The sequence below is a fragment of the Mesocricetus auratus genome, unplaced genomic scaffold, assembly GCF_017639785.1.
Source record: "Mesocricetus auratus isolate SY011 unplaced genomic scaffold, BCM_Maur_2.0 Super-Scaffold_100004, whole genome shotgun sequence".
Lineage (NCBI taxonomy): Eukaryota > Metazoa > Chordata > Mammalia > Rodentia > Cricetidae > Mesocricetus > Mesocricetus auratus.
In genome coordinates this window covers 108,957,573-108,973,976 of record NW_024429189.1, presented here as the reverse complement: position 1 = coordinate 108,973,976, position 16,404 = coordinate 108,957,573, and the positions used below count along the sequence as shown (strand labels likewise).

Sequence of the window (16,404 nt, the reverse complement as noted above, 5' to 3'; positions counted from 1 at the left end):
AAACACTGACCTGGGAATCTGGACTCTAAGTTCTATAGACTTTGATTCTGTTGAAGTTTGTTAATAACCTAGACAGTTTTGATCTTCTCAGAGCCTCCATTTCCTTCTTGGTAAAGTGAGGGAAAGCAGCACTAAATGGTCTCCAAAGGTCAGTATATCAGAGAAGTCCTAAGTTATGTCTGTGTTCTATATTACTTCTTATTACCCCTGAAGCAATAATACCCAATTCCTGATTCTCTTCACTTTCCTTACCATTCCATATTGTATATGTTTGTAAGACTGTATAGTCTTTTTTAATGTGTAACATCAGACACACATATGAAAATAACTTCAAGGCTATTTGTAATGTTTCCATGTTTTGAATTCTGATCTGGCTTCCCATGCTCAGAATTATAATTCACCAAAGTTAAAACATGTACTGCTTTTAATTGGTCCATGTCTATGCTTTACTTTACTGATGGACATATCAATAAAGCTTAACTACTTATTGACACCATGTGTAAAATTCAAGTAAAGGCTACTTTTTAAATAACTGGGTTAATTTAAATGAAACTTATATGTAAAGAGTAGTCAGTTATGCAAACCTGGCCCATACTGTGAAGATGCAGCTGCTGGAGAAAGTCAGAGAAAGCAAAAGCAGAGGACCACAGGGGCTTCTCAGGATTGTACTTTACTTCAGTATATGGCATCCAAATCTCATGACCAGCCAGTGAAAATAGCCAGCAGAAGTTCTGCCTCCTTCAGTAACTGCAGCAGGCTCATCAGGACTGGGCTGTTCACCGCTGGCCTGCTGGGAGGATCCCATTTTCTCTATTAGGAAAGTCTCCTGATGCCTTCACAGGCACCAGGTCAGGGCCTGCACTCTGCTGAGGACACTGTCAAAAAGGTATCAGAACCTAATATGAGAATCTGGCACCTTAGACCACTTGGCCATCCTGACACTTAGGACCTAGTACTAGAAAGAAGAGGGTATAGTTCTGCTGTCCCTTTCCAAACAAAGCAAAAACAGACAAGCTGCAGACAAAGGCACAGCTATTGGAGTAGCTCTGGATGTGTCAGTGTCCTATAAAAGTTTTCTAACCTCAGGCCATATCATCTGTATAATGTAGACAATGAAACCCAACTGACTGGGTAGTTGTGAGGAATAAGTGACTTTGCATTTCTAACTACATCATACAGTGCCTGATGCTTCCTAAGTGCCATGTGTACTTGTTCTTAAAATTAAATAAAAATAGACGGGCTTAGGGAATGCATGGGGTACTACTTTTAGAGCCCCTCGGTGATTGTTCATGTGCAGTGTCTTTATGAGACTTGGGCTTTCTCTGTATTTGGGTGCTCCCTGCAGTATCCTAATGCATAAAGAAAACTTACAGAAACTAAATCTACCACTTGCCACTTGTTGGTAAAATCTTTGTAGAACTTCTTTATTGGGAACATATATATTAATTCTATGGGTACTCATGAAAGAGAAATAATGTAAATATCATTGAAAGTTTAAAAAAATGAATCTGAGTTTTTCTTCATAAACTTTACATTGAATCTTACATTAAAGCAAGTTACTATTTAGAACCCGTTCAGATTTCCCAACTTTTTCGGTCAGCTATATGAATATGTCATGCACATGGCCATGTTGTCTAGTCTGGTCTCACATCTGATGATACTGTGCTACTATTAAGTTATCTTGGTGAGCCAAATGGCTTCAGGAAAGCAAGGGCTATTGATTTGATTTTTGCTAAAAGACAATTCTCTTTAGTTTTAGGCTTTTATTGTAAAAATTGGTGTTTCTATGCATGGATAAAGTATTATAGTTTATGCTTTAGAACAACCACTGCTGCTTCTTTTTCAAAGTTTTTTTTTATTTCCACCTCTGTCCCCCAATGGTATCCAAGGTCCTCTAGGGCTGTGTGTGCATGGCAAGCTCTCAGGGACTTGATCCTATTGCTGTGGGACTTACTGGTGGTCACTGGCCATTTCATATGTAGGCCATTTCATGTAGGCCATTTCACATATCATTTCAAAGATATGCAAATACCCAAGACCCAGCCACTACAAGTCTTGACTTGAATGCCTGAGAAGAGGGCAATTATAAAAAGAATCATTATGCTACTACATCCATCAAGTGAGAAATAACACCTGCTATGCAGTTGGTTAGAGCAACATATGAGTTTAGGTGTGCGAGTGCTTGAGGCATGCAAGCCTTGGCTCCTAGTATCTTCCTCTTACCCTCTTTTATCCTTCTACCTACAGCCAGTTTCAGCTCACCCTTCATTGGAAGATTCGATTATCTTTTAAAATCTAGTAGCTCCCACTGGGGTGCGCTATAAAGTGAATTAGGTTAGCCGAAGCCCAGATGCTCCTCACCTCAACTCCTATGTGTCCCGAGGAAGTTTCCATTATTGGCCTTTAAAATGAGAATAGGGCTTTTCATTAAACTAGAATTGATTTCATTCAAAAGAACTAGATTATATCTGCTTTATTTGGGAGGACCAGACTGGGCTTGTTTTGTGGAAAAGCTGAGAATTGGGGAGTAGATATGTTTTTGTCTCATTGAATATTTCTGTCCACACTGTGGGAGGGACTGCACAAGCCGTATTGCCTACTGGATCTGACTGCTTTGACAGGGCCCTGCTTTTGAAGCTTCATCCCAAGAGGTGGTCGCCAGTCAATGACTATTTTGGTGAATAGCAGCTCATTGTGTGTACATACTCAATTTGTGTATTTCTCTTATTGCTGCTTGCTTTCCTGTTCTTTCCTGAGAATGCATGAAGTTTTCTTCTCCATGATGTACACCATACTCTTACTACATAATCTTTGGAGGGTACCCGCCTCGGAACCCTGAGTCACAGTATTAGTTCTGTTCCATTGGAGTTACCCATTCAAGGAGTTCTAAAAATATATCCTCCTGTGGCTGGATCATCAGATATATAATGAAGAATCGGGGCCTGGCAGATAGCACAGAGATGCAGGAGGTTGAAGGTGGGCCAGCCTGGCTCCTCTCTGAGTAATGTCATCTTCTGGTCAAGCTATAAGGTCCCTGCTTGTCCTAATCAGTTGCCTCAGTAATGTCGCCCTTCCCTCAGTAATGTCGCTCCCTAGACGGCAGCTGTCACCCCAAACTCTTTCAAAGTTTTTTAGTGATTGATGCAGAAAATCAATTACCTTGAATCATGCTTGCCATTTTCAGTTAGCTGGGATCAGAATGGATGAAATTTAATTTTAAAATTACATTTCAGCATGATTCAAAACACCAGCCAGGGAAATCTGTAGTTAAGGTTAACAGAGGATGTCATACTCATTTGTCTTAGAAATAATGACATTTTAAAGTCCTTGTAATTGAATGTACATGTCAACACAGTAGTATAAAGAAATGCACCAATGCTGGTGTTTGTTTTGTCATTTTGTTTCTTGAATTTCTGTTAATATTGCAAATCATTATCTCACTTCTTTCTGGAATGGCCTTTTGCAGTCTGTTCTCCCCAGGTTCCGTCCATAACTCTGCTGCTCTGCCACAACTTGGTCAGTTTTTTCCCCAAATGTCATTGTCCCATCTATTGCAGGGCTCCTGGAGGTGTCAGCTGTCTGGACTTTGCTGTTCTTAAACAGACCTGAGTCTCCAAGCCCATGAAGTGTCATGCTGGTAATAGTCATCAAGTAGGGATAACTCAGCAAGTGACACATTGTGGCGCTCAGAACTACAGGCGTAATTTAGAAAGTCTTTGTGCTGTTGTAGTTTTCAAGTTAGAATCTTGAGTGGCCCTTGTGAACAGCACCCCACAGGTTCCTTGAACCCCATTCACACACAGAAGTCACAGTGCAGCTGCCTTGCTCATAATAATTCAGGGAGAGTGTGCAAGAATGGAGCCTCTTTTGTTAAGTCCACGGATGCAGTATCTCACAGTTCAGTAGTTCTGCCTCTGGTGCATGAGCACACAGGGCCTGGCGTTGGGTAGTCTGCAGCACCTAGGTTAGCTTCATTTTATTTAGGCACTTGTGCACATAGAAACATGTGTCTAGGCTCATTCCCCACCCTTCCCACATGATCCCAGGACCTAGGCTGTCTCCAGCCCTCTGCCGATATTCCTTATCCTCTTATCTCCTCTGGGGAGTTTACTGAGTTGGTCAACCTCTCACTGTTCCTTTCAGGCAGCAAACAGGCCCCACGCATTCTCACATAGATGCAGGCTAACCTTTGGACTAGCTCTTTGCTTTACACCATAGCAATACAAGTACCTCAAACACAGAATGTCCAAATCTTTCCAATTAGCTGATTTTTTTTTTAACTCAGGGAAGCAGTCTCCTTCTGTTGCCCTAAAATCCTGCCTTATTTTGTCCTGTCTTCTAATTAATGGCTTGGAAGGAAATGAGAAAGCAGCTCCCCATAGGGAAGCAATGGCAGGAAGAAAGCATGACTACTAGAAAGTAGCCCAGTACAACTATGTAGAATCTCAGTGGCAGTAACTGTTCTTGAGTCATGTGGCTTAAGATGCCTGAACCCCCCTGCTGATGTATGAGACCCTCACATATCCCCTGAGCTTCCAGCGTGTACCATCGATGTGCTTAACCCTCCTTGTGAATATCATCCATCCACATGGCCAAATGTTCTCAATGAGGTTGACTTCGTGTTCCCTGTTGCTATTTACTCCCCTCTGCCTTCCCCAACTTGCTTCTCTATATGCCATTGACTTTGCAGCTCCTCATGAAGAAAGGAAAGCTATCATCTATCCCAGAAGCTTCTTTGCCCCCAAGCATTTTGCCAGACATTCTACAAATATAGAGAATGTTCCAAAATGAGGGTATTTGTTATATTACATAAAGTAAGAAATCATGAATGACTTGCCTAGGGCCATACAGCTGGTAAGCAGGCCCAGATCCCACATGCCTCATGGTATCTAAATCTAGGGAACTATACTCATTCCTTTTCTTGCTTTAATGCATCTTCTATTTGTCAATAATTCCTGTGCTTTTTAAAAGGAGAACATATTTTAGTATTTATTGTCTTAGCCATAGTAACCATTTCCCAATCCTTGCCTCCTTACACAATTTACTGTTCTGTGTGTGTGCGCGCACACACACACCACACATTTATACTTTTTGCCTTGATTTCTGACCAATTCTTGCATACTTTGTGAAGTGGAATCCCTGTTAAATCTCTGAAAAAGCTGGAGGGTTTGGTAGTGGGCTGATCTGACAGGAATCCTGAAGAAATGCCCAGGAAATAATGTGCAGTTTAGGAGTTGCAGTAATTACATTTACAGTCAGAGAAACCCCTCTCTCTCTCTACTTGGCAGAACAAAAATGAGAGCCATTCCAGTCTATTAGAAAACCACACACGCATACATCTTTTAGAAGTACTTGCTCCCAACTTGATAGAATATAAATGTTCAGAAAGAGTGGTGTGTTGGCATCTGGGCCTGTGCTTATTGGTTATGTGATAGATTATCTCCCTGCCTGTGGATTAGCAGAGCTGAGACAAATGGAGGCTGCACTTGCTCTGGCCATCTAGAGCCAAGACCCACTGTGTACGCTGTTCTACAGCGTAAAGAGCAGCCAGAGGAGTTACATTGGATCTTGAAGAGTCACCTTCACCCGTGATTTTGTCTTCTTAAATTCTGAGTCTACTCTTCAAGAATTTTGTCTTATACTGAAAGAGAGAGGTGGGGGAGGGAGGGAGAGCAAGCAAACAAACAAAAACATTGTTTTTCCCTTCCCAACTAATCTTTTATATTGCCTCCAGGAGGATCCCTTTGTTTGTTCCCACAAAGTAAATATCAAGGAATGACTAGAAAGGAATGAGACTGAGTCTCAGGAACTGAAGAGAAGTAGCCCCACCCTCTGTGACCTGTCTTGAATTTCAGCCTCACCCAGGTGTTTAAGAATGTGTCCCTTTCCATGTCTCTTAACGTCACAGCTTTAAGGACTTCCCCTTCTCCCTAGAATGCTGGTTACACGAGTGAGTGAATGGTTTGCAGTTGGTGCTTGTGGGAACCCTCACCTTCCAGCAGTCATCAGAGAAGGATTTCTTTAGTAGAAGACTTTTAAAAATTTTTTAATTAAAAATTTGTTTCATGCAATCCTTTTGACACTGACCCCCCCAACTCTTCCTAAACCCTCCCAACTCCCTTTCCCACCCAACTTTATTTTTTCTCTCTTTCAAAGCAAAACGTTAAAAAATTAAAATAAGCAAAATACTAATAAGAGAAAAAATATGAAAACAAAGCAAAATGAAACAGAAAACCCACAGAAAAGAACGATTCTTTGTCATGGGGTCTACCCTGCAGCGTAGTTGATATATTCAGTGATGCTCCATTGAAAACAGTTTTTCCTATGACCAGCAGGTATCAATTGCAAACAGCTTCTTGACTAGGGTAGGATCCTTACCCACTTTGCCTCTCAGTGCTGAAACCCCATCTCGATTGAGTCTGTTCAGGTTTTGTGCATGCTCACACAATCTCTGTGAGTTCATGCTTGCATCAGCCCTGTTGTGTCTGGAAAATTCTTCTTTCTTGTAGTCATCCATCCCCTCTGGCTCTTAAAATCTATCTGCCTCTTCAGTATAGATCCCTAAGCCTTAAGTGGAGGGTCTCCATGAAGACATCTCATTGAGGCCTGAGTGAGGAGCAGCCATGTCTGAGGCCTCATGCTATGTCCTTCATCCGTGGGTTTCTCATGAGTCCATGTTATCAGTTGAAAAAGTTGAGGCCTGAAAGAACACTTGACGTTATGCAGCTAGTGTGGTATTAGGCTGAAGTTGAGATCAACTCATCCATAGCCTTTCATTTTCTATTCTCCAATGATGGTTGATATCTTGTTCCTTACTTTGCCCCTCAGTGTCTAGTTAACTTAAAGGAAATAATATATAACCTTTGGAGTTTGCTATACTTTTAAAGGGGAGTAATTCCCCATTTGGAACCTACATAAAATGCCCAGGTTTGAAACCCAGGGCCTTCATACATTCTATCAAATCACTTTCAACCTACCATATAAGGTAAATATACTAAAATAAGCAGTATTATCTCCTATTGTGAAGATGCTAAAATTGAACCATGAAGCAGTTATTTCTGTTGTTATTCAAGAAGGCTGGTTTGTGCCAGCTAGAAAGTCCCATTTACTTTGGATTACTTAATAGCTGTCTAAAATTGGTATTAATTCTGCACATAGCCCTTGAGTAATTTTCATGGTATTACAGATTTGAACCAAAGTCTCTGAGACAAGTTTTCTATTTGTTCATAGTACATCTATGCAGAAGGGCCTCCTGCTTTTTCCTAGAGAACGGGAAAGGCAGAAGGATCTAAAGTTTGCCTGGGACTCTGATCCAGGAATTCCCCGTCTCCGTACTCCATGTGCTTCCCACCTGTGTTATCAGCACTTGGATTGGAATTAGACTCCTGTTTTGCTTACACAGTACACTGTCTTGGGATCAAGCCCCTTCTGCTGAGTCCAGCCTCTTCATTTAAATTCTTGAGATGGGATTTTAGCAACTGCCCACTGATAGGACACATTGCTATGGGAAATCTATTCTTGCTCAGTTCAGGACTTCCTTAAGCAGTCTGAAATTAGACACATGGCAGCTTGCTTGCCTCCAAAGCTCCTGGATGTCTTCTGACTCTCGATAGATAGATAGATAGATAGATAGATAGATAGATAGATAGATAGATAGATAGATAGATAGATACTCACTAGCAAGACAAATAAATGAACAACCCTGAGTGCCCATGGGAATGTAGAGAAATGCTACATTGCATGCCAAAGATAGAACAGTAAAACTCAACTGTGTAATATGTATTTAGCACAGCACAACCTTTCCACTGCTTCCTACGTTCCCTTTCTGCAATAACTTCTGACCTTCACCAAGTCATGAATGCAACCCCTGCCCATTGGTTTGCCTTTGAAACTCTGAAATTAGCTAAATCCACCCTTTAAAGGCCATTTAGAGATTTCCTTTGAATTCTTCCTGTGTCATTTAGGGGCCTCATGCCAACCTGCTGTTATCCTAGTCTACAAGTCATTTATTTATGTGTCCTTTCTAAATTAGTGTAGTGTTCTCTCCAAAGGAAATGTGATAAATGACATTTTTCTTTTTGCTTTACTTTATAATTCTCTTCCTTATCTCCCCCAATGCCTACTTATAAAAAAACTCTACAGAGTTGATTTGTTGATAAGTCAGAAAAGGACAAAGATGCAGGTCACTCCACTGCCTTCAGAGAGGGGAGGAACTAGGGAATACAGTCAAAATGTAATTTATTGGGAAGAAGCTCTGTGCACTGAGTGGAGAAACAATAGTCACTGATATCCATTTATTACTTAACACATATCTCTGTGGTTTTGTAATATAGAAGCACACATGCACCTCCTGGATACATTAAGCAACAGATGTACAGAAAAGATGAAAAGGAGTCCCACAGCAGCATCTGGGAGTGGGAAAGAAAGGTGCATAGAAGTAGAACAGCAGAAATAGGAGGCTCATGGAAGGTAGTCAGGGAGACAGCCTGGCAGACCTGCAGTGTTGTCCTGTGAGAGGGGTGAGTGGACTCGATGAATGGAGGGAGGGGAAAGGTCTTCTAGGCAGTAGGAACACTGTCTCAGAAAAAGCACAAGTGATATATTGCTAATAGAATACAGTAGAATTTGGGGTTCACCTTGGAGAGGAACTCAAACGTGAGAATGGCAAATACAGAAGGTAGAAAGGGTTTTGAAGTGCTCAGTACTGAGTATCAGCAATATCATTTTCAACGACACTGGAAGGATGCTGTGGGAATTGTTCTTGAGTGACTCCTGTCATTCTAGATGAGCACAAAAACCTTTGTGGGAACCACAAAGCTAGAATATTTGCAATGCTCATCATAGAAAATGTAATTGAAAAAGATTTCCAAAGTAGAGTGATGGTGCCAAGCTGATATAGCTTGTAATTCATTCTAGCTATAAGCAGAGAAAAGAAACACCGTGGACTTCCTGATGTGGGGAGATATCCTGATGGGTCCCACTATTGCCCTGAGGGATCCACAAATGTTGAGATGCTGGTCTCTAGGGTCAGGAAAAATGACCCAAGTCCAGCCTTGACCTCCAGGCAGAGTGGTTCTGTAACGAAGAGACCAGCAGGAATCTGCAGTGGACATGGCCAGCAGATTCAGCATTTTTGGATCATTTGTCCCCACTGGGAATCAGTGCACATTGGTCTTTTGGTCCTTGCTGACAGGTTCAGTGATGCTGGGGTAGACATGAATGAAGAGGAATGGGAGAGCAACTGTGTTCAATACAGGGTATTTCTGTGCTTATTGGGATGTTGGCTTCAGTTAACACTCTTGGCTGGTTCTTTTTGCAGCAGTTGTCTGAAGAGATTTTAATTAAAGCTAATGTACTGATGTGTATTTCTCCACAGATCCATACATTCAGAATATATTTCATGTTTTACTGAAGACATTGAGTCTAATTAGTGAATTAGATTCTGTCATCTTGGGAATAGTGAGACCTTCATGAATTTATCATTTTCTGGCTTCTGCTTAAAATCATTAATAGCACCTACTTTTTTTCTGTTCTGGGAATGGAACCCATGGCCTTGAACATGCTATTTATGTGATCTGCTACTGAGCTACATCCCCAGCACAGATAAATATTTGTAATCACAAGTACCTAACGGGGGGAAAACTATGAAACAGGCGTAGCCCATGTGACTTTATTTTCCCGAAACTTTATAATTCATTAATTATACTTACTATATATTAAATAACACCAACAGAAGCAGTGATATAAAAAGAATGATGTAAAAATAACTATAGCCGGGCGTTGGTGGCGCATGCCTTTAATCCCAGCACTCGGGAGGCAGAGGCAGGCGGATCTCTGTGAGTTCGAGGCCGGGCTGGACCGACAGCCTCCAAAACAATACAGAGAAACCCTGTCTCGTAAAAACCAAAAATAAATAAATAATAAATACAATAAAATAAAATAAAAATAACTATAAATAAGAGTAAATGACTTCTTTCCATATTGCATGGACTATCTTGACCAGAACCTTAGAAAGTGCTTATTAGCCCATGTTCTGTGGTGTGACATGTTAGTGAAGCCCCATACATTAGTGTTTCCTACTGTACACATACACACATTGGGCATGTAGTTAAGGTCCCCACAAGTGTGTTTAAGAGTTATGTTTAATGTGTATATTAAAGATCCCTTCAAGTAATTTATTTAAACAAGGGCTAGTTAAAGTTTTTTTTTCTTCAGAAAACAAACTGTTGATGCTGCTTCTCATGCAGACGATTGTATACCAGCAAATGTTACTGATGACATATTTAAAAACCAGCAATCCCTAACCAAGCAAAATATGTATATAAGATAAACATGTGGGAAGCACTCAGTTGAGAATTGTTTGTAAGTAAATGTAGTCCATCTTGTGGACATGTTTATGGTGTCTAAGATGCACTTGATCATTTTACGGACCAGGAAAGATGGATTTGTATCAGTGAGAGAGATGTAATCAATTCGCTCCTCAAAAGTGTGAGGCAATGATGCCTTGCCTTCTCAGTGCTAAAGGAAGTAAGTGACTGGCTGCTTAAGTCTGACTCCTCTGTTTTGCTGATCTGCTGTCCCTCTCCTCATGATCAAAATCTTGCCTTATACCCAGTTTTAATTTAGAGCAAACTGGGACTTCAATTTGTGTTTTTGCATTTGTCTGTGTCTTTTTCCAAACATTACATGAGATAGCCTCCAGCCATCAGCAAGAAGGACTTAGAACATGTTCATGCAGAGATGTCACACAGGGCCTTCCTCTTTTTTGAGACAGTTGCTCATTCCACATCATCATCGTCTACACCTTGTTTACATTTTGCTAGACAAAGCAAGTCTTAAATGCATGACATGGGAAGCTTAACCCTTTCCTGTTCTTGTTTGTAACCTCTGCTCAGATGAAAATCTCAGGGTAAAGATTTTGAGAATCTCTGGCTTCCTATCAACGTGTGTTTGAAATCTCCTGAAGATGTTCCATATTCTTAGTGCAGTTAAAAATAGAAAGACCTACTGTTGTGATTACTCCCGGGAAATCTTTGAGTGAGATACCTCTCAAGTCACCAGAACAGTTCTGTTCTGCCTTCTGATGGGTCTGCAACGCCTGGGTTCTCACCTGGTTTGAAAAGCAAAAGAATCTCCTGTAGACTGTAGCTGCCCAGTGTATGTTTCTTGCAGTGAGATTCTCTGTCTCACCCCCAGATACTTCCAAAGGCAAATGTCTTACTTCCTTAGAAGATTTAATCTTTGTAGGATAGAGTTATATAATCCATTGTATAAATTAGTTAGTGTGAAATAATTATGTAATTAGAATCTGTGATGTGTGCTTTGACCACAAATGATAAAGAACTAAATGATAAAGAACAAGAAGGGAGATTAAGTGATTCCTCTGGGGACAAAGGAGTGAGAGAATGCCATGGAGGGAGCATTTGTAGTAGAAACCCCACATTGAAACTCAGAAGATTGCTTCTGTTAGGGAAAGACATGTGTAACTCATGAGCCCATTCAGAAGATCCTTATAAGTATGCCAATTTTTGTGTTCACAAGTTCTTTATCGGGTAAGATTGTTTAGTGCTGGGAACTGCCATTAGCTATGTAACATGGAGATATCTTGAAGAGTCTCTGGATCCTAGCTGAGGGTCTTGGTGCTGGAAGGGAGGTAGGGCATGACTACCCATATCAGAATCCCAGTGGCTGTGTTCTGAGCACAGGTGTGGATGAAACTCCTGAATGTACATTTCTAACACGTTTCTAAGTGAGACTTATGATTCTAGTTAGTTCATACTGCTGGAGATAATGAACTTAAGTATAGAGGGCAAAAATCACTGATACATGTATGTCAGGTTATTAAGATCCATAGATATTGGGCAGAAAATTATTCATTGCTTAGACTGCCAATAGTGGTCTTCACTGTTCAGTGTGAGGGACCAAAGCAGTGGCACTGTGCTTGCTGAACAATCTCTTTACCACTGTAGCATCTGAGTTATGTTAACATTTCTGCTGTGAGAGGGGTCCTGGAGAAAGAAGGTAAGAAGCACACAGACAGAGGTCTCTCTGGTTCCATTTTGATCTCATTAAGCCCAGTCTGAATATGAAAATATACATAAGCATAGTCCTCACCACACTGGGCCACGTCTTTCTTTCCACCTGCACACCATGTAAGCACACTACTCCCATTATAAGTACTCAGGACTGACACCAAAAAAAAACAAAGAGTATAATTGGCTGCTTTGAGGTGCAATCTTAGGAAGGTACTTAGAGTTTCTGCTTCCATCTCACTGTCCTATGTATGCCAAGATTTGCAGTATGTAGTTAGAGGTGTTGGACTCCTTTAGAAAGGCACTATCCCAGGGATGCTGCAAGAAAGAAGAGTACCCACAGTTGTGTTGTGGGTCTGATGTGCTGTTTCTCTCACTAGAGACTTCAGGCAGCGGTTAGGTGTTAGCAAGCTATAAAAGCCACAAGAGAAGAAAGGATAGACCAGAGTACCCTAGGCTCAGAGCCCAGTTTGCCTCACCTTAATTGTGTTTTTTTAAGGCATTTTCTACCTGAAGAAATTATAGAGAAGTCTGCCGTAGGCTTGGTCTTCCAGCTGTTCTTTAGGATGTCTCCTGTATGTTACATTCCCTTCTAAAGGACTGTAAGCAGTAGAGAAAAACAAAACAAAACAAAAAACACCTTTCCTGGAACTCACATTTTAATGAAGAAGGAAATTCCAAAACCAAGATAACTATATACTATGTTTGTTTGGTACTCAGATATTGCTAATTCAAAGATCAAAACACGCAGAGTCCGTGAAGCCACACCTGCTGTTTATACATCTGATATGTTCTAGATAAGCCTGAACTCTAGAGAGGTTTTAGATGAGGCCAAGGATAAGGTAGCATAGAGACCATTGGATGTCAGGTAGAGAACTCAAGCTTGTATATCAATAGAGTGGGATGTCTTGGGCCATGTTCCATTTGAGCAAAGACATGGACTCAACTGACAGCATTTGGTAAAACCCCTTTGGCAAAAGAAAAGGGAACAATGAGAAAGGATTCAAGCACAATCATGGGACCAACATTAAAATCTGTCGAAAATAACTAGACAGAGATGGTGGAACTAGTGACAGAAGGCCAGAGCCATAGTCTGAATAATTGAAATGCAGGGTTTGTTGATTGATTGCATATAGGGTGCAAGAAAAAGGACATTAAAGATGGCACCATGATTTGGGAATGAATGAGCAGAATGGCACTAACTGAAATGGGGGGCAGGATGAGGTTTGAGTATGATTAATTTTAGTAAATGTACCTTGTTGAGTTTGAGGTGCATTTTGGACATCCATGTAAGCAGTAGGATATGTGACTGTAGGTTCAGCAGACAGAGATGTTCATCCAGGGAGTCCTAGCCTGTAAATTTGAGCAATGAGATCACTAAAGGAGAGCTTGCAAGAGAATGTTCAAGGACGAAACCCTGTTGTATTTGATGTTTAGAGGTCAGTGAAACGAGAAATCTAAGCAAAGAAAAGTGTAACAATAAAAGAGTAGCAGCCTGGAAGCCAAGTGAAGATGTTTGTGAGCAGGAGGACTGAGTCTGCTCTTCTAGGGTTCTTCCAGAGGTGAAGTGAGAATGTGATCAAGAATTAGCCCATGTGTTTAACAATATGGGGTAGTGATGACATTGTTGGGATGTTATTTTAGTGTGGATTCAGGAGAAAACAGGAAGAAATAAATTGATATCATAAGTAAGCCTTTTAAAAGAAGTTTGTTTCAATGGAAGGAACAGCATGTTAAGACCAGTCAGAAAGGAAAGGGAGGGGAAGTGGGAGTTTAAGATAGCAAGTGTTTTGTGTAATGTTTTACTCTTGGCCTTTTGAGAGGCCCATCACCCAGCTGCCAAATAAATCTCACACGGAGTCTTACTATTACTTATGAACGCCCAGCCTTAGTTTGGGCTAGCGTTTTCATATCTTAAATTAACCCTTCTACTTTTTCCCTCTGGGCTTTTATCTTTCTTACTTCTGCATATCTTACTTTCCTTCTTACTCCATGACTGGCCGAGTGACTGGGCGGCTGCCCCCTGATGTCCTCCTCTCCTTGTTCTCTCCTCCTTTCCTTCTATTTATTCTCTCTGCCTGCCACCCCCATCTATCCATGTTCCTGCCTTTCTATGGCAGTTCAGTTCTTTATTAGACCATCAGGTGTTTTAGGCAGGCAAAGAATCACAGCTTCAGAGTTAAACAAATGCAGCATAAACAAGTCACACACCTTAAAATAATATTCCCCAACAAGAGATGGTTGTGGGGATAGTGGGATGGAGAAAAGACATTGATGTACTGGAGAAGAGAACTGACGTGATTCTTGGAAACAAGGTGTGCTGCAGCTTGGTGCTCTAGAGAGCTGGTCTGAACTGGAGCTCTGGTATATTTTCTGCCTAAGGTGGAGCCACATGAGACTCATGGTGCAGAGGAGCAGAGCTCACCGAGAGTGTTCGTGGTGTGTTCCTCTGCTGGCTTCTACTTGTGCAGACTGTTAAGGATATGATTTTGCAAGAGTCACATTCAGGCAGAACAGAGGTGACAGATGTTCCTGCTGTATTCTGAAGTCTGGAGAGATCTTAAAGGAGTTCCTCCATGTCTCCTAGAAGTTCATTGGAAAGTTTTTTTCCCTGAGGGAGGCATTGGACTCTGAGTTATGTGCAAAACTTGAACTTCCTTCAGTGTCTTTCTCATCCCAATAAAATAGCACCTTAGCTCACCTCTGAGACCTCCTCTGTCTTCCTACTCCCACGGTGTGGGTGTATTTCCAGTAATGCTCTGACTTTGCCAGCACCATGCACCACCAGCCATGTGGGAAGAAGAAAGGCCTCCTCGCTGCTGTAGTTCTCTCTTGCATGCCTGGTTCCTGTCTTCCTAAGGCCATGTATTACCCTGCTCTGCTCTACTGCCTGTGTCAGCCTTGCTCCTTGTGCCTCAGCTCTGACTCTGCAAGGTCTGGTGAGGAGGGAAAGAAGAGGAAAACCTCCCAGCCAGGCTGCCAGGAGCAGTGTTCCCCAGCTTGCCTGCCTAGCATGCTGGCCTCAAAGTCCTGCTGCATGCAGCAGCACAGCACCTGCATTGCCACTTCCCCAGTAACTCCTTGTTTCTTATGGAAATGCCTGTTTTCAAAGAAACTCCCCACAAGAAGCCTGCCTTTATTAAAATGTTAATGAAAAGCAAATAGAAAATCATAATAATAAAATATGCACCATTGTACAGAGCCCCATCCTCCACCCCCACTCCACCCCACCCCACCCCCAGAACGACTCCTTTGCCAATACAATAGTGAGTGAATCAGACCATGATGGGATTCCTGAGGCTTCCTACCTGGCTGTTCTTTCATTGTGGCTTCTCTTATACAGATGCTCTAAGGGTTTCCTCCACATTCCTCTAATGTGAGGTGAAGATTTACCACACTCATACAGAGAATGAGTTACAGGTACAGAGTTAGGTCATTTTCTGGTAGCAAAGTAAAGTGCTAACAAGCCCCAGCAGTTTGTTCAGATATGGGGATGGTAAGAGGAGGACATCTGAGGATGGCTGCCATTCTTCTGGTTAGATGGGTATGTTGGGTGTGCTAATGTGTCAAGTTGAATTGGAAATGCCTATGAATATCCAGAGGAAGTTGTCTCTGCTGGATTTATGGTCTGGAGCTCAGAACGGTGTCAAGTAGAGCTGAGAAGCTAAGAAGCAAAGCTGATGGTGGTACTCAGGTGTGATTGTAGGGGCTGCCAGCTCCTGTAGGTGTGGTATGCTGTAGAGCTTGCATTTACCCTAGAAAACCAGGTAATCCTGGAGAAATGCAAAACGCATTGTTGTGTATTTAAGGTTGTGATCACAAACACAATGAAATATTTTCCTTAATTTTCTTTGTTCTTTTTTCTTCTTCCCTTCACCCTTTTTTATCTCTGATACTCCTCTTGCCTTTCCCCCCTGTCTACTGTGTTGACCTCTAGTGACCCACACTAGCATTAGACATTTTACATGGAACACATTGCTGTACCCAAAAGGGTAGCCCTCTGGGATTCTACCAGCCAGATGGGGAGTTAAGACATACGTTTTATTTCTGGTAATATTTTTAATTTAAATTTTATTTTAGACTCTGTGTGTGTGTGTGTGTGTCTGTCTGTCTGTGTGTGTGTGTGTGTGTGTGTGTGTCTGTGTGTGTGTGTGTGTGTGTGTGTGTGTGTGTGTGTGTGTGTGTGTGTGTGTGTGTGCATGCATGAGGAAGAGGGAAGGGTGAGACATGTGTTTCATGGCATGCATTTAGAGGCCAAAGACCACTTTCAGGAGTCAGCTCTCTTCTTCCACTGTGTGGTTCCCAAGGATGGAACTCAGGTCTTCAGGATTGGGGACAGGTTCCTTTACCTCTGATCCATCTCATCAGCACA

General features: G+C 41.7%; 1 protein-coding gene across 4 annotated transcripts in view; it reads left to right on the top strand.

The window, feature by feature from the left end:
• Kif16b (kinesin family member 16B) overlaps positions 1-16,404 on the top strand; it is a 263,590-nt gene that overhangs the window by 194,863 nt on the left and 52,323 nt on the right. The window lies entirely within an intron of this gene.